The following is a 23,562-nucleotide window of genomic DNA, read 5'->3' on the forward strand; positions in this document are numbered from 1 at the left end:
ATAGTCCAAAGACACACCAGTTGGTAGGTGAATTGGTCTTTTAAATTGTCCCATGATTAGGCTAGGATTAAATCAGGGGATTGCTGGGCAGCGGGGCTCAAAGGTCCAGAAGAGCCTATTCCGCAGGTATCTCAATAATAAAATTCTCTGGGGGCAGGGGGATAAAATGATTGAATGTGTTCACCCTATCAATGCCTCTCATGATTGCATACACCTCTATGAGGTCATCCCTCAGTCCCCTACATTCCAAGGAATAGATCCTAGCCTGCCCTGTCTCTCCTTATAACTCAGCCTTTCATCTCCTGGCAGGGTTCTCATAAACACGAGAACACCTGGAGATGCTGGAAAACCAAAGTAACGCATACAAAATGCTGGAGGAACTCAGCAGACCAGACAGCATCTATAGAAAAGAGTAAAAGTCGATCTATCGGGCCTTCTGAAGCATCTTGGCCCGAAACGTCGATTGTTTACTCTTTTCCATAGATGCTGCCTAGCCTGCAGATTTCTCATAAATCTTCTTTGCACTCCTCCCAGTTTAATGATGTCTTTCTTATAACAGGGTGGCTAAAATTGTGCACAATACTTCAAGTGTGATCTCAGTAATGTCTTGTTCAACTGCAACATAATGCCCCAACTCCTGCACGCAATGCTGCATTGGTTATATTGTGACCACAGTCAGGAAAGAAAACAGCTTTGAAGGCATCTACTGCCTGGTCTACTGAAATACAGTTTACTGTAAGTCAAGGGTTCAGAGGAACGTAACTAGCGCATGAAAGCAGAACTACCTCTATTGATCACTGCCAAGACTCTTCCAGGAACGAACACCTTCAAGTTCTGCCCTTGCTTGTGAAATCGTTCCGCAAGAAAAGTTCTGCTGTGTGGATGAAAGCCTTTTAATCGCCAGGCTCATCAATAAAATCCTTTCATTGTTCTGGTGCAGGCTTACTAATTGAGATGATAGAGAGAACTCAGCTGCTCCAGGGAGCAGGGGGAACAACCACTGAGATGAGGAGGTGTGAAGTGAGATTCCCAACAGCAGTGAGACCGTGCGCTTGGCTGAGAAACTGTGCAATTAATCTCCAAGTGCCTGGGTGGGAATCAAATTAGGTTTAATATCAAACACGAAAAAGTCTGCAGATGCTGGAAATCCAGAACAATATACGCAGAACGCTAGAGTAACTCCGCAGATCAAGCAGCATCTTTGGAAAAGAGTAAACAGTCGACGTTTCGGCCAAGACACTTCCTCAGGATTGAGAAAGAATGGAGAAGACAAGAAGGGAAAGGGGTTAGCTGGAAGGTGATAGTGAAGCCAGCTGGGTGGGAAAGGTCAAGGGCTGGAGAAGAAAGAATCTGATCGTAGAGGAGAGTGGACAATAGGAGGAAGGGAAGAAGGAGGGGACCAGGGGAAGTGATTGGCAGGTGAAAAGAAGTGGGAGGTCGGAGTGAGGAATAGAGGAAGGGCGGGGAGGGGGAAGGGAAATTTGTTCATTGATATCCATGTCATCAGGTTCGAGTGTACCCAGAGAGAATATAGAGTGTTCCTCCTCCACCCGTTACAGACGGTACAGAGGTCCAAATTTTGTGATTTGTTGATTAGAATTGAGGCTATGATTGTGTTGAATGCTAAACTGTAATCAATAAACAGCAGCCTGAAGTAGGTATTGTTATTATCCAGGTGATTCAAGGCCGAGTGGACAGCCAGTCAGGTGGCATCTGCTGTAGACCTATTGTGGCAATAGGCAATTGCAATGGGTCCAGATCCTGGTCATGACCAACCTCTCAGTAACTTTCATCACAGCAGGTTTGAGAGCAACTAGGTGATAGTCATTGAGGCAACTTACTCTGCTCACCCTCCTGATGAATCCTCCAGATCACCATTTCATGAACTCCGTTGAAATATGTGAATAGTTTTATGAATGGCAATTGAGAGGTTACCGCTGATGTCTGTTGAAATTGAATCTTGCAAGGGATGGACTGGAGAGTGTCACAGCTGGTAGACCTGATACCTCACAACTCCAGTGACCAGGTCTTGCTCCTGACCTGTGGTCTAATCAGGTGTTACAACTTGCTGGAGAGTGACCTGCAGGCTAGCAGAGTGAAGGTCCTTCCTTTGATAGAGATGTATCTCCACCCCACCACCTGGACAAATACAAACCTCAATAATAAGTGTACTTTGACTTTGACTCTGAGTGAAGTGATTCAAACATAGAACTAATGCCTCCTCTTTTATAAGATGAACATATGACTGAGCAAGGGAATTGGTGGGAATTTCTTGCAGTAAAGCAATATGAGGTTGGGATTTTGACGGGAAGGTGAGTGGTTGGGATGTGGAAGTGGGGGTGATGGCAGAGGTGGGTATGTGAAGTAGTCCATTAAAAGAGCATTGAATGAATTACAAGAGGGAGGCAGGATTGCTGACCTGACCAATACATGAACCTTTTCTGATATTGATACTTTTATTGGATGCTATAGAGCAAATGGTTCCTTAAGGTTGCTATAGCCAAGGAGGTTAATGAGAATAAGCTCCCCTGCATATGAAATTCTCAATAGCATACACCTCAAATAGCCTCTGACAACCAAGTCCAACTCCGGACCTTCACGTGTGGCTTGGCTGCTATACCTGACAGAACCATATCTGCTGACCCGAAACGGGACAAAGGTGGGTTAGTGGAGCCTTAAAACCAGTTGCTTTTGGCAGATGGGGCTCGTCAGCCATGGTTGGCAGCTCATCTAGGAGAAGCAAAACTCTGATCTCAAACCTCTACTACCTTGTGGCTTCACCCACCCAGGGTTCGGGAGTAACCCCAAGGGAACAATAGTCATGGTCATAGTCATAGTCATACTTTATTGATCCCGAGGGAAATTGGTTTTCGTTACTGTTGCACCAACCAAGAATAGAGTATAAATATAGCAATATAAAACCATAAATAATTAAATAGTAATATGTAAATTATGCCAGGAAATAAGTCCAGGACCAGCCTATTGGCTCAGGGTGCCTGACCCTCCAAGGCAGGAGTTGTAAAGTTTGATAGACACAGGCAGGAATGACTTCCTATGACACTTAGTGTTGCATCTCGGTGGAATGAGTCTCTGGCTGAATGTACTCCTGTGCCCAACCAGTACATTATGTAGTGGATGGGAGACATTGTCCAAGATGGCATGCAACTTAGACAGCATCCTCTTTTCAGACACCACCGTCAGAGAGTCCAGTTCCATTCCCGCAACATCACTGGCCTTACGAATGAGTTTGTTGATTCTGTTGGTGTCTGCTACCCTCAGTCTGCTGCTCCAGCACACAACAGCAAACATGATCGCACTGGCCACCACAGACTCTGGAGCTGGAGTCCCTAAGGCAGTTTCATGTTGAATTCACTGCTGACTGGCAATTCCTGTGATGTTGCTGGTGTCAAACTGCATCGGTCTCTGCCATTCCTTTGTGTTCATCAGATGTGTGGAGAGGGGGAGCTTGTTACATGTGCAACAGGGTGCCCTTCATATATTCTACTTCCGTTGGTCAGCACAGAACTCAGCAATTCAGGCAGCATCTAGGGTGGGGTTTTGCCCGCAAATGATGATTGTTCATTCTCCTACACAGATAAGGAGAATTTTGTGTGTGTTGTTGAAGATTTCCAGTATCTGCAGAATCTCTTGTGCTCGGAATTTGAGGACCGCAGCTTTTGATAGAATCGATGAGGGCAAAGTTTTTCGAAACTTCCTGCTGGGCTGATGACCCAGCAGGTAAAGCTTCTGTGTCAGGGCAGCAGAGAGACCCGAGGTCGATTCTGACCTCCATCATGGTCTGCATATATCTTTCATATTTTCCCTTCGACTGGCTGTATTTCCTAGGGTGCTCTGGCACATTTCCCACAACCCAAGGCATGCTTGTAGGACATTCTTAATTATCCAGTTGTGGGGGACGGTAGAAACATCTGGAGGGAGTTGATGGGCATGTGTGAGGGAATATGTTACAGGAGGGATTCCCAGCCATTTTATACCATTAATTGAGATGTTGGTGGATCTCAGGTTGGGAACCCCTGTGTTACGGGAAAATAAGCTGAGTATGTATAGATGGGATAAAAGCAAGCATAAATTTAATGAACTGTGTGTCATAAGGAGTAGAAAGACACCATTCAGCCCATCGTATCTGTGTGGGATCTCATAAAAATTCCCTCTTTAATGCAGCACATGCCAAAATCCTTTGGCATCATTGAGAAATGAAGATATACTCCTCATGATGTTGGACAAGCATTATCCCTCCATCAGCAACACAAAAGCACTTTGTCTGCCAACACCCCGCTGCTATTTGTGGAACATTGCTCCGTGAAAATTGAGTGCTGAGTTTCTCATACCATCGCAGTCTTCCAGATTTATCTCACTGGCTGCAAATGACCAACAAGCCTTCGCAAGAAAGCATCTCACTTAACCCGTGCTTAATCTGAAAGCTTCCAATTTGCCGTGTGGTATCTTTCATCAAACTCCTTGTTATGTTTGTTATAGGTCGGCTGGTGGTGCAGTAAGATCTGCGCCGGGCTCGAGAACGGAGGCTCCCATAAGACCATAAGACAAAGGAGCAGAAGTCGGCCATTCAGCCCATCGAGTCTGCTCCGCCATTTTATCATGAGCTGATCCATTCTCCCATTTAGTCCCACTCCCCCACCTTCTCACCATAACCTTTGATGCCCTGGCTGCTCAGATACCTATCAATCTCTGCCTTAAATACACCCAATGACTTGGCCTCCACTGCTGCCCATGGCAACAAATTCCATAGATTCACCACCCTCTGACTAAAAAAATTTCTTTGCATTTCTGTTCTGAAACGGCGCCCTTCAATCCTGAAGTCATGCCCTCTCGTACTAGACTCCCCCATCATGAGAAACAACTTTGCCACATCCACTCTGTCCATGCCTTTCAACATTCGAAATGTTTCTATGAGGTCTCCCCTCATTCTTCTAAACTCCTGAGTGCGATCCAGTGACAGACCGCACCCGTGCGTGCTCTCCGTCAGTGTCGGGTTGATGTCGAGCTCGCAACTCGGCCTCATAAAATAATACAGCAAAATGTCTGTGCGAGGAGTGGCGCCCCACACAGCCTTTCGAACTGCGCCTTGTAAGGCTTGAAAATGCCCGACGTTGGCCTCTCATGGTCTGAGTCGACATCATCATCATCATCTTGTTACGTTTGGCTTGGAAGCACAAGATGGCAGCAAAATGTTCCCAAGTAGTGTCTGCGTCACATCTGACAGATGTCGTGATGGTCAGGTTGTGCTGTTAGCAGTTCAGTGTTTCCCAATGAACTCCAGCTTAATACAATAACAGCCACAGCCATACTGTAGTGTTAGCGAGTTGAACATATTACATTTCGACGTCTCAACTTTTTAACTTCATAATGGAATGATATTGACGCAGTCACAGTTGGTCAGAAACAAGCCAGACTATTATCAACATGCCCGAGGCATGTAATCAATCGTGGATGGGTTCCTAAATCGAAGAGTAATGGAACCTCTGTGTTTCAGCCATTGTATTGTAACTATAGACTGAAGCTAATGAGTAATACAGTCCTACTGATGGCTTGAGCTATTACACTTAAGGGCCCTGCTTGCAAATAGGAACATACGCTTATCCAGCAGGACCAGCCACAGTGCGAGCTGAGGCTCGTGAACAGGCACCGTTCAAGCCACCGTGGGAATAAATTAAAGAGAAGAATAGCTGGGAATGCTTAACAGGTGAGATGGCACCTGTGGAGCGAGACACAGCATTAACAGCCTTGAGCTAGCTGGAAAGGGCTGACTGTGAAAATCAGCAACCTTGCTCTTAAACAAAACAGCGTTTCTTGCTGCTGCCATCAGGAAGGAGGTACAGCAACATTAGGCCCCACACGACCAGGTTCAGGAACAGTTGCTGCCTGCTACTCGAAGGCATCGAAGTAGGTGTACAAAGGCAGTGGGCAGTGTATCGGGAGTGATTGTCTCGGACGTTTCTCTTGCTATCGCAAGACCCTGTTGGATATTAATAATGTAAGATGCTGCAGGCTTGTTTCCTTTGTTTGGTGGGACGTCAGGCTGCGTGGGAGCTGCGTTGCCTTGGATGTAGCAAGTTGACTCTGTGGTTAAGAAGGCATACGGTGCATAGGCCCTCATCAACTGTGGGATTGAGTTCAAGAGGCTGAGAGGTAACTTGAAGCTGTGTAGAACCCTGACCAGACCCCACTTGGAGTACTGTGCTCAGTTCTGGTCTTCTCACTACAGGAAGGATGTGGAAACCATAGAAAGGGTGCAGAGGAAATTTACAAGGATGTTGCCTGGATTGGGGAGCATGCCTGATGAGAATAGGTTGAGTGAATTTGGCCTTTTCTCCTTGGAGAGGTGGAGGATGAGAGGTGACCTGATAGAGGTGTATAAGATGATGAGGGGCATTGGTCATGTGGATAGTCAGAGGCTTTTTCCCAGGGTTAAAACAGCAAACACAAGAGGGTACAGTTTTAAGGTGCTTGTTTCCCTGGCATAAACATTGAATTCTCCAACTTCTGGTAATTCCCTTCCCACCCCTTCCCTCATCCCAGTTTCACTCTGTCCCCTCCTCCAGCTGCCTATCACCTCCCTCATGGTTCCACCTCCTTCTACTATCCATTGTGTTTTCCCCATTCCTTCTTCACCTTTCCTGCCTATCCCCTCCCCCACCCCTTGATCTTTCCCCTTACTGGTTTTTCATCTGGCACCTTCCAGCCTTCTCCTTCCCACCCTCCCCCACCTTCTTTATAGGGCCCCTGCCCCCTCCCTCTTCACTCCCGACAAAGGGTCTCAGCCCAAAACGTTGATTGTTCGTTTCCATGGATGCTGCCCAACCTGCTGAGTTCCTCCAGTGTTTTGTGCGTGTTGCTTGTTGGGTGCTGCGTTGCCTTGGTTGTCGCAAGGACTAGGCCTCCAGCTGCAGGCTTGCCTGCTATTACATTCCAGGAGAGAGACGCTGGAGATAGTGTAGCATGGCATCCATGCTCAGCTGGGGGCTGCCTCTCTTGTTGGTGCTGCCCTCCAGTGTTTGATCAGTGGAATGACAGTCTGGATTGCAGTGGCTGTGCAATACAATCAGTGTCTTGGACTACAAAATGTTTTATTGCTGTTAGTTTGAATGTGCTGCGTATGTTTTGCACCTTGGCCCCTGAGGAAAACTGTTTCACTTGGCTGTATTCATGTATGGTTTAATGATAATTAAAGTTTAATTTGATTTCATTTGAGTAATTACCCCTCAATGATCAGGCTCCTGAACCAATGTAGATATCTTCACTCATAATTCTGAACTGATTCTATAACCTACAGACTTACTTTCAATGACTTTGAAACTCATTCACAGTATCATTTACTTACTTATTTACTTTTTTATTTGCAGAGTTTGCCTTCTTTTGTAGATTGGCCTGCAACTAAAGGGCTATTGGTTTGGCTGCAGTGATGACTGACTCGTGGTTATGGGCTCACTTTCATGAAGTTCATTTGTTTGCACATTTTTTTCTACTCCTTGAGTGTTTGACAGTCTTTATTTTAATGCGTTCTATTGGGTTTCTTTGTTTTGTGGCAGCCCGTAAGGAGTTGGACCTCAAGGCCTGTCCTAGTTTTCAAGGTGCTACTTCCCTGTATTTATTAAAAGTGCTGTAATATTATCAAAGTATTTTATGTAATTTCATGCTTCAGAACCTTTCCAGTGTCACACACGGTCCAAAGCACTGTTAAATGCAGTGTTGCTAAGGAGATGAGAAGATTTAGTTGGGAAGCTGATACGGTGAACTATAGAGATGTGCTGGGCAAAAGTCTTAACTTACTTCCTTACTATTATTTTCCTGTGTGAACTTGCCCTCCATTTGTACAAAGGTCAACACCAAATTAGCTGGCTGGTGGTGCAGTGTCATCCACACCAGACTTCGAGATGAGTGGTCCTGGGCTCGAATCGGGCCGGCTCCTTGCAAGCTTTCCATCTGTGCTGGGTGGAGTGTTGTGCTAGCAACCCAGTCTCATAAAAAAAAAACAGACAAAAAAAGGTATGGTAAGGTTGCTGGCCTGTGGGGTTTCTCACAAAAATAAAATACCAATCACCTTAGATCAGGTTTGAACTGGTATTAGGGTGGCTCACACCCAGAAACCTGATTAAAATGATGGAGAGGTGCTGAAAGAGATGTTATGATCTCACCAGCATATCAAGGTGACAGGTCAATTGTACTTGCAGAGAGGAAATATACTTTGTGTCATCTGAGTTCTTTAATCATGGCGGTCTTCATTGAGAAATTCAGCGTTTTGTTGGGAGCTATTTAAATAACTGGAGAAGAGATTCACTCATTGGGTACAGATTTAGTGGACCTGCATCCATAATATATAACTCAAGAGTTATATTCTGTGCAGAAAGATTTGTTAGGAAGTGAGTGTTGTGTCCCAGCTGGCTTCATGGTGTACTGTGTTATCTACCTGTCCATCCTGATCTCTCTCTGTCAATGGAAAAGCAAGTTTCCTCATTAGCCCTTCCCAACTGCCAGAGAAAAATTGCACAGGAAGGCATTTCAGTTGAGAGGGCAATAGTTCAAAAGAGGTGAGTGTGGGTCATGTTTTTTTTACACAGAGTTTGTTAAAGCGCTACTAGGCACATCGGTGGAGGCAAATACAATAGAGGCATTGAAAAGGCTCTTATATAGGTACATGAATGTTCAGAGAATGAAGAGCTGTAGACATTGTGCAAGCTGAAGGGATTACTTTAGTTGGACATTTAATTATTAACTCAATTAGTTTGGCACAACATTGTGGGCTGAACAGCTTGTTCCTGTGCTGTTCTGCTCTGTATTCTGAAGTGTGGAAAGGCCATCCAGGAGGCAGCTAATTGGACCTTCGTCTCTTGTTAAGTGTACCCCAGCAATGATTCCCTGCCTTTAGAAGAGGACACCTGTGGCTTAGAACTGAAGAAGTTCTCTGGTGGATTTGAAGTAGCATTGACTGCTAGTCTGTCCGCACCAACGAGCTGCTCGACAATGTGATAAAATACCTTGGCAGAATGCCTGAGCATTCAGTCAAGGTGGGAGTCATTCACTGGCTCATATGCTCTGGATAAATAGAGCTTTATTGCTTAACTACCTCAAAGATTCAGACTAGTGAGTTCCAGTATCCAACTCAGTGACACAATCTTTCCTGCCTTCTAGTATTTAACAGCTGGCACCAATAGGCCCAGTGCAATTGTGAGACTCCTGTAATTCCTCTCAGATTCATTTCCCTATGTTCTTTAACCCATCTCCCAAACTGGTTAAGTAACAGACACAAAATGCTGGAGGAACTCAGCCGGTCAGGCAGCATCTATGGAGGTGAAAAGATAGTCAATGTTCTGGACCGAGGTCCTTCTTCAGTACTGAGAAGGAATGAGGAGTTGCCAGAGTAAAAAGGTAGAGGGAGGGAAAGGAGGATAGCTAGAAGGTGATAGGTGAAGCAACACACATCAAAGTTGCTGGTGAACGCAGCAGGCCAGGCAGCATCTCGTTAGTCGAGGTTTCGGGCCGAGACCCTTCGTCAGGACTAACTGAAAGAAGAGCTAGTAAGAGATTTGAAACTGGGAGAGGGAGGGGGAGATCCAAAATGATTAGGAGATGACAGGAGGGGGAGGGATGGAGCCAAGAGCTGGACAGGTGATTGGCAAAGGGGATATGAGAGGATTATGGGACAGGAGGTCTGGGGAGAAAGACAAGGGGGGGGAACCAGAGGATGGGCAAGGGGTATAGTCAGAGGGACAGAGGGAGAAAAAGGAGAGTGAGAGAAAGAATGTGTGTATATAAATAAATAACAGATCGGGTACGAGGGGGAGGTGGGGCCTTAGCGGAAGTTAGAGAAGTCGATGTTCATGCCATCAGGTTGGAGGCTACCCAGACGGAATATAAGGTGTTGCTCCTCCAACCTGAGTGTGGCTTCATCTTTACAGTAGAGGAGGCCGTGGATAGACATGTCAGAATGGGAATGGGAAGTGGAATTAAAATGTGCGGCCACTGGGAGATCCTGCTTTCTCTGGCGGACAGAGCGTAGGTGTTCAGCAAAACGATCTCCCAGCCCCACCTCCCCCTCGTACCCCATCCGTTATTTATTTATATACACACATTCTTTCTCTCTCTCTCCTTTTTCTCCCTCTGTCCCTCTGACTATACATCTTGCTCATCCTCTGGGTTCTTCCCCCCCCCTCCCCCTTTTCTTTCTCCCTGGGCCTCCTGTCCCATGATCCTCTCATATCCCCTTTGCCAATCACCTGTCCAGCTCTTGGCTCCATCCCTCCCCCTCCTGTCTTCTCCTATCATTTTGGATCTCCCCCTCCCCCTCCAACTTTCAAATCTCTTACTAGCTCTTCTTTCAGTTTGTCCTGACGAAGGGTCTCAGCCTGAAACGTCACCTGTACCTCTTCCTAGAGATGCTGCCTGGCCTGCTGCATTCACCAGCAACTTTGATGTGTGTTGCTTGAATTTCCAGCATCTGCAGAATTCCTCGTGTTTGAGGTGATAAGTGAAGACGGGTGGGTAGGAAAGGTTATGGGCTGGGGAAGAAGAAATCCGATACGAGAGGAGGATGGACCTAAGGAGAAAGGAAAGGAGGAGGGGACCCAGGGTGAAGTAATAGTCAGGTGGGAAGAGGTGAAAGTTCAGAGTGGGGAAAGGAGGAAGAGGAGAGGGGCATTTGTTTACCAGAAGAGGAAATTGATATTCCAGTCATCAGGTTGGAGGTTTCTCAGACGGAATACAAGGTGTTGCTCCTCCGCCCTGAGGTGGCCTCATCTTGGCACATGGAAGTCATTGACCAACAGGTGCTAAATGAAATAAAGAATACTTTGATAAAAAGACATACATTTCTGCATACTTGGAGAAGGGGAGAGGGAAGGGGCGGAGGAGAGGGATGGGTAGGGGGAGAGGAAAGGGAGAGTGTAGAGGGAGGAGAAGGAGGATGAGGAGACTGGTAGCACAGGGGCAGCATAGTAGCATAGTGGTTAGCACAATGCTTTACAGTGCAGTCGACCCAGGTTCAATTCCTGCCACTGCCTGTAAGGAGATTATGTGTTCTCCCCCATGAATGTATGTGTTTTTTCCAGGTGCTCCAGTTTCCTCCTGCAGTCCAAAGACGTATCAGTTAGTAGGTTAACTGGTCATTGTAAATTGTCCCATAATTAGGCTAGGATTAAATTGAGGGATTGTTGGGCTGCTTAGCTCAAAGGGTAAAATGGGCCTATTCTCTGCTGTATCTCAACAATAATAATAAAATGGGGGATGGACTGTGAGAAAGGAGAGGGAGAGGGCAGCAGATTGTGTGAGGAAGAAGGGGAGAAATAGAAAAGGCAGAGGGTGAGAGAAATGGGGGGAATGAGATTGAGGAGGGGACGTAGGGGGAAAGAGGTGTCGAGAGGGTGGGTAGGTGAATGGTGGGTGGGGGAGTCCATGGTAACAGCATGGAGCACATTGGTAAACTCTATGGTACAACAAAGGCCATGGTAACAACCACAGGTTATGAGATGGAAGGAAAAGAAGAGCAGATAAGGAGTCCATTAAATGGTTTATTTCCCTTCTCTGTGCAACTCCCTGAGCTAGAGACATGTGAGTTCAGGCCTCACTCCATCCACCTGAACACAAAATCCAAGCTGGCTTTCTCACTGAGGGAGGACCCCACATTCTTGACAAGACCTTAAACTGAGGTCCTGACTGGCCACAGGGTTGAGGAACTCGCCTTGCTATTTAGTGTTGGTACTGGACCCCGCCCAACCCAGATATTCTCTCTTTTCACCTCTCCCATCAGACGAAAGATACAATAGTTTGAAAGCATGTACCACCAGGCTCAAGGACATCTTCAAGGTAACTCAGGATGCACACGCAACATCTTAGCGACAGCTTCTTCTCCGCTGCCATCAGATCTCTGAATGGTCCATGAACACTACCTCGCCATTTTGCACTCTTTTGGTGTTATTTATCTAATATTGTAAATTATAGTAATTTTTTTTGTTTTGACTGTACTGCTACTGCAAAACAATATTTTCATGACGTCTGTCAGTGATAATTAAAAAGATTCTGATTCTGAACTTCAATCCTACTTGAATAGACTTCTGGTATGATAAGATGGTCTCCTGTCCTCACAATCTACAATCTACCTCGTTATGATTTTGCACTTTGTTGTTTATCTGCTCTGCATGTTCTCTGTGACTTTTATATGTTATTCTACATTGTTATTGTTTCACCTTCTTCTACCTCAATGCTCAGTGTAATGATTTGATATGTATAAAACAGTGGGCACAAGTTTTCCACTGTATCTTGGTATATGTGACAATAGTAAACCAACAAACCATACCAACAGCGCTGGTGTCAAAATGGTTGTTGTGACGCATCTAGTGTGACAATGTAGTGGGTAGTGCTTATCGTTCTCATTTTCAGCTTCCACCGCTGGCTAGCAGTCTTGCAAAAGGAAGAGCTGAATGAGTAAATCTCTCCCTGCCAGTACATAGCTTCTCCAACAGCAAGCCTCATATAGTGACTCCACACTGGCGACACATGGAAACTGAACTCCTTTTATACTCGGGCTGAACTATAGAGGACAGGGAGGAGATCTGGTCCTTGCACACAAAGCACGCAGGCCCACCGGTGTGTGGACATTCCCTGGTGCTCATGAACCAGATCCCCGCTATGGGTGAATACTCCACTGCCTTGTGGGCAGCCTTGGGAGAGACGAAGGCTAAGGAGGTAAACCCAGGCAGCAAATCTGGAGTGGAGCTTCCTAAGGTGGCTGAACTTCATTGAACATCCTTCTGGCTGCTCCTGGAGCCAAGATGGTGCTAAACATATTGCTTTATAAGCTTTCCTTTGGACTACACTGGTGAGGCCGAGAGGGGAATCTTGACAACTAGGCATCTTAGGATCTCCATACCTTCTGCCCAGGCTTGTGACAATGATGATCATCACCATCCATTGTCCTTGGAGACAGATTGATGCCAACCAACAGTGCCTTTATCAGTCAACCAGCAATTCAATTCGCCCTCAAGTTGTTGTGAAACATATGTAACTAGGCGGTGCAGTCATTGCTGGAACCATTTCATGAATTCTATTCCACTAGCTTTGCTGGGATTAAGTGACAGACGCTGTCAACCTGAGGACAAGTCAAGTTAATAGAATAGAATAGTACAGCACAGCACAGTACAGGCCCTTCGGCCCACAACGTTGTGCCGACCCTCAAACCCTGCCTCCCATATAAGCCCCCACCTTAGATTCCTCCATATACCTGTCCAGTAGTCTCTTAAACTTCACTAGTGTATCTGCCTCCACCACTGACTCAGGCAGTGCATTCCACGCACCAACCACTCTCTGAGTAAAAAACCTTCCTCTAATATCCCCCTTGAACTTCCCACCCCTTACCCAAAAGCCATGTCCCCTTGTACTGAGCAGAGGTGCCCTGGGGAAGAGGTGCTGGCTATCCACTCTATCTATTCCTCTTAATATCTTGTACACCTCTATCATGTCTCCTCTCATCCTCCTTCTCTCCAAAGAGTAAAGCCCTAGCTCCCTTAATCTCTGATCATAATGTATACTTTAAGTTAAGTTTATTTTTATGTGCACAGGTATGGTAAGGTACAGGTACGATAAAAACCTTGCTTGTAGCAGCATCACACGCATGTAGATTCAGACATTTACATGTTTGTTACGAGCGGCGTCTTGCCTAGTTTGAACAGGCTGCATCCCTACCTGCATTTGCAGCAGTCATTTATTGTAGGAGAAACCACTTATTTCCACCATTTCAAGAGAAAATGCTGTAACTAAAATATCGCAGAGCAACTTAGCCCTATATTTCAGGATTTGAAAGAATAAATTGATCCAGGACATGCTACTTTATTTTTTAAAGGAAGGGGCTTCCCTTCCTCCACTATCAACTCTGCTCTTAAACGCATCTCCCCCATTTCACGTACATCTGCTCTCACTCCATCCTCCCGCCACCCCACTAGGAATAGGGTTCCCCTGGTCCTCACCTACCACCCCACCAGCCTCCGGGTCCAACATATTATTCTCAGTAACTTCCGCCACCTCCAACGGGATCCCACCACTAAGCACATCTTTCCCTCCCCCCCCCTGCATTCCACAGGGATCGCTCCCTACACAACTCCCTTGTCCATTCGTCCCCCCCATCCCTCCCCACTGATCTCCCTCCTGGCACTTATCCGTGTAAGCGGAACAAGTGCTACACATGCCCTTACACTTCCTCCCTTACCACCATTCAGGGCCCCAAACAGTCCTTCCAGGTGAGGCAACACTTCACCTGTGAGTCGACTGGGGTGATGTACTGCGTCCGGTGCTCCCGATGTGGCCTTTTATATATTGGCGAGACCCGACGCAGACTGGGAGACCGCTTTGCTGAACATCTACGCTCTGTCCGCCAGAGAAAGCAGGATCTCCCAGTGGCCACACATTTTAATTCCACATCCCATTCCCATTCTGACATGTCTATCCACGGCCTCCTCTACTGTAAAGATGAAGCCACACTCAGGTTGGAGGAACAACACCTTATATTCCGTCTGGGTAGCCTCCAACCTGATGGCATGAACATCGACTTCTCTAACTTCCGCTAAGGCCCCACCTCCCCCTCGTACCCCATCTGTTACTTATTTTTATGCACACAATCTTTCTCTCACTCTCCTTTTTCTCCCTCTGTCCCTCTGAATATACCCCTTGCCCATCCTCTGGGCCCCTCCCCCCCGTCTTTCTTCCCGGACCTCCTGTCCCATGATCCTCTCGTATCCCCTTTTGCCAATCACCTGTCCAGCTCTTGGCTCCATCCCTCCCCCTCCTGTCTTCTCCTATCATTTTGGATCTTCCCCTCCCCCTCCAACTTTCAAATCTCTTACTCACTCTTCCTTCAGTTAGTCCTGACGAAGGGTCTCGGCCTGAAACGTCGACTGCACCTCTTCCTACAGATGCTGCCTGGCCTGCTGCGTTCACCAGCAACTTTGATGTGTGTTCCATGCTACTTTATAGTGTTATTGCTATCTTCTACAATCAAAAATAACTAAATAACAAGTCAAATTCTTCAGAAGGCATGCCTTTAAGCATTACTGCACCCATGTGCAGAATTTTATCCACCTCACAACAAAGGTTATAAAAATATAAATACGTTCATATCAATTCTGCATCAACAATATCAGATAGGAAGGAACAGCAAAAAGTTTGTTTTGGACCAAGAGGCATACTGCCTTCAGTCAAAATCACTACACGATGAATCTGTTGACGTAACTTCCATATTGTCTTCATTTTCTTTGTTATGACCAGGAGGTTCCGACGTAAAACTGTTGCTGTGGTTTGCAGGCAATCGATTGAGGGGGGTGTCATTTGCTGTATAATGCGTTGACATTCATTCCGTTGGTTGAAAGGTTACTTTGTTTTCCCAGAAGACCACTCCTCATTTCCAGATCAGTAGGATATGGTCTCCATGGATCACCCTGGAGCCATGTTAGTGGGTGCTGCTACTGCATTGCTAGCACCTATCCTATGAGCGTATTGGATAAGCTCTCTGGATGAAATTGCACCTTTTCCAGCTCTGCCAGTGGCTTCTGAGAGCTTTAGAAACCCCAGAGGTTCTGAAAGTCGCTATAAAAATGGAAGGTCATCTGTCTCCGAGCTCTGTGTATCAACCAATCATTGAGCAAGAAACACTAGGCTCCATGCCATCATCTTGCTTTGACCACATGGAGGTACAGACTCATCCACTTTGGTCCTTTACTGGAATTTTCCCCGCCATCAGGACGTTCTACCTCATTATTGAAGATCACCACCATCTTCTCTCAACTACCATCAAGCAGGAGGTACAGAAGCCTGAATTCTACACAACCAGGTTCCATAACAGATAGATAGATATACTTTATTGATCCTGAAGGAAATGGGGTTTTGTTACAGCCACACCAACCAAGAGTAGAGCATAAATATAGCAATACAAAAACCACAAACAATCAAACAACAAATGCAAACTATACCAGATGGAAAATAAGTTAGTTCCCATCTGTCACCCAGTTCTAGAACCAACCTACACAACCCTAGTCACCTCTGTTTTGCAACACCATGACCACTTTGATCATTTTTAAAAATTCTATGTTACTTTTTTTTGCAAAACTTCATTATTATTGATTTAATTTATGTTTTTCTTGTGAATGTTGATGCCATGACCATATGATGTTGTTACAAGTAAGTTTTTCATTGTTACTGATCATACACAGTACTGTATAAAATTCTTAGGCACCCTAGCTATATATATATATATATGTAATGAAGACTTTTGCATGGTACTGTATTTGCCAACATGGAGTGGAGATTGACTTTGTAAATCTGGTGGGAGCAAAGGAAGTTGGGAATGGTGAGGGTAGAGCTCCGCAGGAGGGGTGTGGGACAGGTGGCAGAGAAGGAGTGCCAGGGCGGGGGTGAGTAGCACGGGTACAGACACACCCAGCCCTAAGATACCAGGCAAGGTCATTTGATTCCAAAATAATTGGCTTATTAATCATTACAGAATGTCTCTCTGATGCTTCCCGCTCCCTCCCCTCTCCCTTCCCCTTTTCCCAACAATGATTCCCCTCTCCCTTCCCCCGTCCCTGCTTTCAGTCCACAATAAAGATCCATATCAGAATCAGGTTTATCATCACTCACATATGCCATGATTTTTTTTTGTGGCAGCAGTACAATGCAATACATAAAATTGCTACAGCAGTATGCAGAAGTCATAAGTACCCTAGCTACATATACAGAATGCGCCGAAGACTTTTGCATGGTATTGTAGTTACTTATGCATTTGACAATAAACTTGACTTTGATTTTCAGATTTTGACTTTTACATAATGCATGCAATGGAATTTTAAGTAAGTGCTACAAAGGTCATGACCTATTTCGCTAAAACATTTTCCTTCACATCCAAGTCTGTATTGAGAGGGTTAATTTGAAGTGGTAGATGGGAAATTATTTATGCAAGGCCTAATAATAGCAATAGGCTGTAAGGAGTAGGAACTACTCAGTAAACTGCATTAGGATACAATGAATTTTATGTCTGATTGTGGCCTTTTAGACAAGTGAAAATTTTTCAAATATATCCATCGGACGAATTATACCTCAATAGCTTTATATTGGTGAGTTAAGATTTAGTTTACTGGCCTGCACCAGTATTAATTTCCACACAACAAGCTTGTCTGCCAGGTCAGGAGGATACAATAGCTCTATAAAGGATTTTATGGCGCAGTCAATCAAATAGGAAGCTGTTCTGCACCCTAATAACACACACAGTAACAGCAGTTTTCATTACCACTGCTGTTTCACTGTCGCATGCATATGTAGATCGCAGAAATTGTCATCTAGATGATAACCGTGGCTTATGGGATCATTGGAATAATTCAGTATCCAGGACCCAGGCACTCTCCCTCAGGATTGGCTGGTTTCCTGGGTGTGGAGGGTAGCGGGGAGAATGGGCTCTGGTGGGATGAAGCATTCGATGAGGATTCTTCACATCTCAGAGAGTGAGGGAGATGGAGAGAGAGAGGGAGAGAGAGAGAGGGGGAGGGAGAGAGAGAGAGGGGGAGGGAGAGAGAGAGAGGGGGAGGGAGAGAGAGAGAGGGGGGAGGGGGAGAGAGAGAGAGGGGGAGGGGGAGAGAGAGAGGGGGGAGGGGGAGAGAGAGGGGGGGAGGGGGAGAGAGAGGGGAGGGGGAGAGAGAGAGAGGAGGAGGGAGAGAGAGAGAGGGGAGGGAGAGAGAGGGGGAGGGAGAGAGAGAGGGAGAGAGAGAGGGAGAGAATGGGAAAAAGGAGGGACAAAGCAGAAGAAAGTGAGAGAGAAAAAAGAGAGCATGTGCAACAGAGAAAGCAGAAAGCAAAATTTTTAAAAAGAGGAGACAAGGTGAGGAAAAAAGGTAAGGGAACATGTGAATCAGAGAAATCAAAGAAAGGAGCGGGAATAGAGAGAGAGAAAAATAGTGCTGAGAGAAAAGAGAGGAAGACCGGACAAGGGCAGATCATGCTAGAGAGAAGCAAGGAATGGGAAGTAACTGCCTCTCAAAGAGTGCAAGGATATTTAATGCCCAGCTGAGAAAGCAAATGGGCCATTGTTTAAACATCTCATCAGAAATCCAAGTCTCCCTTACATTGCAGCATTACTACAGTATTGCACAAGAACCGGCGGTCTAAATATTTAATGCTACTTTCTGCAGTAGGACATGAATCAGAATCTGGTTTATTATCACTGACATATGTGGTGAGATTTGTTGTTATGTGACAGCAGTACTGTGCAAGACATATGTAAAAAATTACTGTAAATTGCAGAATAAATAAATAATGCTAAAGAGAAATAACAAGGTAGTGTTCATGGACCATTTAGAAATCTGACAGCAGAGGAGAAGAAACTGTTCCCAAAAAATCTTGAGTGTGTGTCTTCAGGCTCCTGAACCTCCTCCCTGATGGTTGTCATGAGAAAAGGGCATGTCCTGGACGGTGAGGGCTCTTTATGATGGACGCTGTCTTCATGTCCTGGACGGTGAGGGCTCTTTACGATGGACGCTGTCTTCATGTCCTGGACGGTGAGGGCTCTTTATGATGGACGCTGTCTTCATGTCCTGGACGGTGAGGGCTCTTTATGATGGAGGCTGTCTTCATGTCCTGGACGGTGAGGGCTCTTTATGATGGACGCTGTCTTCATGTCCTGGACGGTGAGGGCTCTTTATGATGGACGCTGTCTTCATGTCCTGGACGGTGAGGGCTCTTTATGATGGAGGCTGTCTTCATGTCCTGGACGGTGAGGGGTCTTTATGATGGATGCTGTCTTCATGAGGCACTGCCTTTTGAAGATGTCCTTGATGGTGGTTGTTGTAGAGTGGATGAAATCACCAGAGAGACAGAGCCACTGGTAGATACAAAGCAGCTTCTTTATTTGACACAACAAGGTACAGCAGGCACCTTACGGATGGAGACGCTTTCCGCAGAAAGGCCTGCTAGCTCAATGTGGGCCCGATATTTATATGCTAAACACAAAGGCAATCGCTACTTAAAAAAGTTATAGACAATGCTTCCTATTGAAGCTACAAACAAAATATCACAGCATCCTTTCCTTCTGACGCCAACATGTCTGGGATGGTATCCACAGCCCTTAGGAATGCAAGTTAAGTCTACGATACATTTATTTGGCATTTTCCGTGCTAACATAGAAGACAATTAATATTTATAATGTATAGATAATACTGTCTTCAAAACTACAGCATCAAGTCAAACTACGGCCCCCGAGGCATTTGGTATTCACACCTTTTAGGAAACCCATTGTGGTGGACTCAATCCACTGTCCTTTGTTAAACGGTTAAAATAGAAGTCTGGTGGCCAAAGTCATTTAAGAGTAAACAAATCATCTACCCAAAAAAATTCACTCTAACAGTGGGAAGTGTCGTGCCCCTGATGGAAGTGACAGCATGTTTAGACCCTGTGCGTTGGAGCCTCCATACCAATTGTCAGTGCAACCAGTCAGAATGATCTCCTTGGTACACTTGTTAAAATTTGCTGAATTCTTTGCCGACACACCAAATCTCCTAGAGGAGTGTGAGTGGGAGAGAGAGACTGGGAGATAGAGATAGATAGAGTGAGTGGCAGAGGATGGGAGGGAGAGAGTGGGAGAGAGAGAACGGGAGAGGGAGTGGGAGAGAGTGTGAGAGAGAGTGTGAGAGAGAGTGTGAGAGAGAGTGTGAGAGAGACAAATAAAAACAGAGAAACAGAAGAGGAAATAGACAAAGTCAGAGAAAAAAGAGAGGAAGAGAGAAAGAGATGTTCAGGTAAAAGAGAGACAGACAGATGGAGAAACAAATAGACAGAGTGACACAGATGGAAAGAGAGAAACACAAAAAATTGAGGAGGAGACAGAGACAAAACAAACCAAGATAGATGGACTGAGGGACGGCAGCCAGCACAACAGGAAAGTAATTATACTCCTTTGGTTCCAAAGGCATCAAATAAAGCAGTGGAAACAACTGTCAATCAGAGCAAGAGGGAGCTGGGTCTCAATTACACATGAACATTGGGATTATTAAATGCTGTTGGCAAGGGCTAGAGCAGTATAAAGAAAAAATGAAAACAAATTAAGGTTACTTTTGATTTCTGGGGAAAACATTGAAGTGCCTGTCACTAGCCTTCATGATATTGGCTTGTGCAGTGTGATTGAACCAAGGGCTAATTCAGAAACCAACAGAAAATAATGCAAGAATATTGGTTATATGAAGTTTCAGCTGGATTGGAGACCCAGAGCAGAGGAAAAGTATCTTTACAAATATAGGATATAGTGACTATTCATGCTGTTGGCAAGGCATTCATTTTGGCCAGATAGTTAGGGTGTAGAATAGAGACCAAGTCTATGGATGGTGAGTATAACTGTGGTAAGATGCCCAATCAAACTAAATCTGAATATCACTCGCATATGTCATGAAATTTGTTGTCTCTGTTGGAGCAGTACAATGCAATATATAATGATAGAAACAAAAAACATAAATCACAGTGTGTGTATATATATATATATATAGTTAAATTAAATAAGTAATGAGGTAGTGTTAACACAAGAAAATCTACAGATGCTGGAAATCCAAGCAACACACACAAAATGCTGGAGGAACTCAGCAGACCAGGCAGCATCTGTGGAAAAGGGTAAACAGTCGATGTTTCGGTCCTTCATCAGAAATGGAGTTGTCTCATCTGCTTGTAGTTCCTCACTCCAGCACCTGCAGTCTCTCATGTCTCCATAAAGTCTTTGATCTTGACATTGTTTCATGAAATATTCTTTGCAGGTATATCATGGGTTAGATGCAAAATCAGGCTCCCAGCACATTCCATCAGGGTGTGCAACACACATAAAAGTTGCTGGAGAATGCAGCAGGCCAGGCAGCATCTCTGGGAAGAGGTACAATCAAAGTTTTGGGCCGAGACCCTTCGTCAGGACCCGCGTTGCTTGAAATTCCAGCATCTGCAGATTTCCTCAGGATGCGTTTACGTTTTCCATCAGGATGTGTATGATTTTGATTATCTTGTTATGGAAAAGGTATGGTTAAGCTGGAAAGAGTACAGAGAAGATTGATGAGGATGTTGCCAGTTCTAAAAGGGTTGAGATATAGGGAGAGGTTACGTTATGGCTTGTAACATCAAAATTCAAGGAAGGCACAGGAGACCGGGAAAGCAGTTATAACTTCGAATTTACTTTAAGCCAGGTACGCACGCATCACGTGGTAGTATGATGATCATGTATTTTTAATACATAACCTGAAATGAATGATTTAAATGAACAAGAATGCTTAATCATGCAATATATATATATATATATATAAATATAACTAAAATATTAATTACATAACAGGTTAGCCAGCTAGGTCTTTATTCCTTGGAACGTAGGAGAACGAGGGGCGACCGTACAGAATTGTTTAAAATTATGAGAGGGATAGATAACGTGGATGGTAACGGTCTTTTCCCCTGAGTAGGGGAGTCCAAAACTGGGGAGGAGGGGTGAGGATTTAAATGACACTTTTTTGGCAAGTTTTTTTACAAGCAAAATTGCAAGTATTTGGAATGAGATGCCAGAGGAAGTGGCAGAGACAGGTACAATAATACAATTTAAAAAGTGCTTGGATAGGTACATGGAAGGGTGGGATTTGGAGGAATATGGGATGAATATAGGAAATGCTAAGGCTTTATAAGGCACTGGTGAGACCACACTTGGTGTATTGTGAGCTGACATTGGAGCAGGTTCAAAGGAAGTTCACAAAAATGATTCTGGGATTGCAAGGCTTATTATAGGAGGAGCATTTGATGGCTCTGGGCCTTGTACTCACTGGAATTCAGAAGAATGAGAGGGGATCTCATCAAAACCTATCGAATATTGAAAGCCCCCAAAAGAGTAGATTGGGAGATGATGTTTCCTATGGTGGGGTAGTCTAAGACCAGAGAACACAGCTTCAGAATAGAGTCAAGTCAAGTCAAATTTATTTATATAGCACATTTAAAAACAACCCACATTGACAGAGGTGCTGTACAAATCAGAGCAGAATAGCTAAAATTACAAATACGAGAAACACAGACATAACCAAAAGGCAAACAGCTTATAGGCACAAAAGAAACAACATAAGGGCCTAGGCACAAGCCAAAAATCAGCCACATCAGGAGGATTCAAACGCTAGTGAATAAAAGTAAGATTTGAGCCTGTATTTAAAGAGTCGATGGAGGAGGCAGATCTGATAGGGAGGGGAATGCTGTTCCACAGCCTAGGGGCTACAACAGCAAAAGCGCGGTCGCCCCTGAGCTTAAGTTTAGATCGCGGGACAGCCGGGAGCCCCAAGTCAGCCGACTGAGGGACCTGGAAGTAGAATAAGGGGTTAGAAGGTCTGTGATGTAAGGGGGAGCCAGCCCATTTAGGGCTTTATAAACAAACAGAAGAATCTTAAAATCAATTCTGAGCCGTACTGGCAGCCAGTGGAGGGAGGCCAGGATAGGAGTAATATGGTCCCTCTTCTGGGCACCTGTCAGGAGCCTGGCTGTGGCAATTTGGACCAGTTGCAGGCAGAACAGGGATGACTGACTAATCCCAGTATACAGGGAATTGGAGTAGTCGAAGCTGGGGGATATAAGGGCGTGGATGACTTCCTCGAGATCTTTGAAAGAGAGAAACTGCTTGATTTCGGCAATAGTATGAAGCTGGAAAAAACTGGCTTTTACTACTGCGTTAACTTGCTCGTCAAACTTAAAGGTGGAATGAAATATCACACTAAGGGATTTAACATGGGGTTTGACATGTTAACAGGTTACCAAGACTGTTAGTAATCACTTTGATGGAGTCAGGGCGACCAAATAGGACAACTTCAGACTTGCTTTCATTCAGCTGTAAAAAGTTTTGTGCCGTCCAACACTTTATGTCCTCAAGGCAATTTGTGAGGCTGACTAGATTTGACTGGTCATTTGGTTTTAGGGGGGAGATAAAGCTGTGTGTCATCAGCATAACAGTGGAAAGAAATGTCGTAATTTTGAATGATTTGGCTGAGGGGAGGCATATATATAGAGAAAAGAATGGGACCTAGGATAGAACTTTGTGGGACCCCACAGGAGAGACTAGCTGGGGGAGAAGAAAATTTGCCTATGTTGACGGAGAAGCTTCTATTTTTGAGGTAGGATATAAACCAATTCCTTTTAGATTGGAGATGAGGAGGAATTTCTTTAGCCAGAGCGTGGTGAGTCTATGGAATTCATTGCCACAGGTGGTATATTTAAGGCAGAGGTTGATAGGTTTTGATTAGTCAGGGCATGAAAGGATACAGAGGGAAGGCAGGGGATTGGGGCTAAGAGGAAAATGGATCAGCCATGATGAAATGGTGGAGCAGACTTGATGGCCCAAATACCCTAACTCTGACCCTATATTTTGTGGTCTCATGGTCTAAATTGAGACTAACTGACTGAGTTCAGTGGTTGGCATGGACTTATTAGTCAAGAGGGCCTGTAACTGAGTTGTAATACTCTATGACTATGAGAATGATGGTTAATTTTGCAGGATCTCCCAGTGGCCACACA

The sequence above is a fragment of the Mobula birostris genome, chromosome 8, assembly GCF_030028105.1.
Source record: "Mobula birostris isolate sMobBir1 chromosome 8, sMobBir1.hap1, whole genome shotgun sequence".
Classification (NCBI taxonomy): domain Eukaryota; kingdom Metazoa; phylum Chordata; class Chondrichthyes; order Myliobatiformes; family Myliobatidae; genus Mobula; species Mobula birostris.